General features: G+C 34.3%; 1 long non-coding RNA gene across 2 annotated transcripts; it reads left to right on the forward strand.

Moving 5' to 3' along the window:
- The first annotated feature begins 477 nt into the window (after positions 1-477).
- LOC111653317 (uncharacterized) lies at positions 478-2,491 on the forward strand. Of its 2 annotated transcripts, none has more exons than XR_002760665.2 (4): positions 478-621; positions 1,617-1,830; positions 2,178-2,210; positions 2,372-2,491. It is a non-coding gene; the product is annotated as an uncharacterized LOC111653317 (long non-coding RNA). The 2 variants fall into 2 exon arrangements; XR_015437049.1 differs by having other exon boundaries at positions 592-631.
- The last annotated feature ends 94 nt before the right edge of the window (positions 2,492-2,585 follow it).

A 2,585-nucleotide genomic window follows, 5' to 3' on the forward strand; every position in this document is an offset into this window, starting at 1 on the left:
AGAGTGAGAATTTAAAATCCCCACTGAAAATAACGTTGTTTTTAAAATGAAAACCTCTGCATTAATATGAAATTACAAAAAGAAATCCTGCATAAGAGTCTAAACTATCTAAATTGCAAACGAAACGCAAGTGTCCAGAGGCTTAAGCTCCCTTTGGACTCTATCTGTGTACATGTCTGTCAGTGCAAACACTGTCAGTATCTGGCAAACTTCTAAAAAGGTGCTGATGGGGATATATTGCAACAGGCTATTACACAACATTCAGATGTAGTTATGTGATTGATTTACAAAAGAACAAAAGAAAGAAATTCAGAAGTTTAAGCAGTCTTTAAAACCTGCACGCTCTCAAACCTTTCTATGGTTAATGCTTTATATTTGGACTAAATCATTTAAAGTTAAAGGACATCAGTCAATCTTAAGTTATCAGTGTTTTGTACCTGCCAAAAACATGGCTGCATTCCCAAGTTAAACAGCAGATCAAACTTTGCATTAACCTTTGAATCTTTGAAGATTGAAGTTCATCATCAAGCCCATATTGAAGTTTGGTAAATGTTTTTCTCTGTTTTCATTTTGGCTTGTGGCAGTGGAAGCAGAACGACAAGCATCTGACTCTGTTACAAGGTACTATATTGTAAGTTGTATATCTAGGATTATTTGAAGTGCAAATATTAGCCACAGTCCCATTTAAAATGCTGAGTATAGCACTAATGTGTGTAGTAATGTCTTTAATAAATGAACTTAAAGATATCATTAAATTAATGTTAAATTATCCAATATTGTATTGTATATTGTATTATATTGTATACTTTTGGCACATGTAAAATGATGTTCATTAATGTGAACTGTGCCGTCAAATAAACCAGTAAATAAATGACCAAACCAACACTAAAGGAAACATCCAGCATTTACATAAAAGAGGAAATGTTGCCTTCAGGTGTCCCTTTGTCTTTTTTCCCAGTTGATATCATCAACAGATAAAGCGGCTGATGTGTTAATCATCTTTTTCACATCTGGAGGGACTTTGTGTTCGGAGCATGCCTTGATCACTCAGTGTTCACTAATGAGTGTCTGTCAGTGACCTAATTCACACTGCAGCTGTAGGCCAGTCAACTTCATTGATTGATTCTGCATTATCATAGCAGCACTTCAAGAATATTAACCTCTGCTTCATTACGGGCATTTAAAATCTTGTGACCTAAGTTAAGTCCATGTAACATATTTTACCTTGATTTTAAAATCAAGACAAGCTCCTCTACTCTAACAGTTTGTCATATGAATATTCACAATGAATAAGAGTAAATCACAATTCCATTTAAATAAATGGCTTATTAATTTAACTGCAAGTATAACTCTTTACTGACAACTGGGCAAAGCCGAGAGAGTATAAGCCAAGTATAATAAAACAACTAGCATCTGATAAGACTAAACTTTAATGTGCTTTTAATGACTTCAAATGACTTATCCAAAGTCATGAATTCAAATCAACATAAAATGCATTTTTATTGCAATTTAAAATAAGACATTTTGAATATTTAACACCAGTGACCAGTTTTGTAAGCCTGTGCTTTGAGATAGAAGTATCATTTCAAACCTTTTCCCTTTGTCCCTCCACACAGGAGGGTGGGGTGGACTTTGAGCATTCAAACCACTGTCTGTGCCTCCCAATCCTCTGAAAGAGCCCAGCTGTGGGTATAAAAGCCCTGAGTTGAAGCTGAGACATCAGTCTCGTCTGAGTACTCGCTAACTTGAAGGGAGAGAGCTTCAACAAACCCGTCATGGGGGACTCAAAGCTCTGCCTTTTGCTGCTCCTTAGTACATCTGCCTTGGCTTGTGAGTAGTTCTGGAAAAAACACTACATATTTTAACAGTACAAGTTATTTTTTAATTTATCTCACTGTTTTGCTATACATGATTTAATCATATACTTCCTAAATTGTGTGTTTTTACAAACTTTTAAAAGTATATTATCACACATTTTTAAGATAACATGTATAAATTTGTAAAAGAAAAAAAGTTACATTTTATCTACACATGTGTAAAGCCATGCAATAATAATTTTACACATATGAATATTGTAGCCATGGTGCATTTAATTTAATTTAATTCTACAGTCATTCAGATTGTTTTCTGTTGCATAGTTAATAAAAACCTAAATTATCTGACTTTATTCTGAACAGTTGCCCAAGATGAAGATCAGCCAGCCTGCCTGTGTAAGTTACTACTTGCTGTGATCAAAATTTAAACTCATAAACAGGGTTGATCTTTGTGTTGACATCCAGTCTACATATTTACAATGCTTTTGTGGGAGTAAATGGATTGCTTTTACAAACAAAATCTCTTCTCTCTTGTAATCATTGATTTTGTTTTCTAGTGGCCAAAAGGTACAAGACTTTACACAAGTATGAATACCAATATGAAGCTGAATCTTTGAATGCCATCAATGGAGCCTCACCGCTCAAGAACGGACCCAGGGCCTTTTGCATGGTATGAGAAACATTTTCACAATCATCCTAAGTCATATGTCTGTTTGTTTGTTTGTTTGTTTGTTTGTTTGTTTGTTTGTTTGTTTGTTTGTTTGTTTGTTT

This window comes from Seriola lalandi, unplaced genomic scaffold (assembly GCF_002814215.2).
Source record: "Seriola lalandi dorsalis isolate HSWRI2012SDOR001 ecotype SW California unplaced genomic scaffold, Sedor1 jcf7180001974001, whole genome shotgun sequence".
NCBI classification, from domain to species: domain Eukaryota; kingdom Metazoa; phylum Chordata; class Actinopteri; order Carangiformes; family Carangidae; genus Seriola; species Seriola lalandi.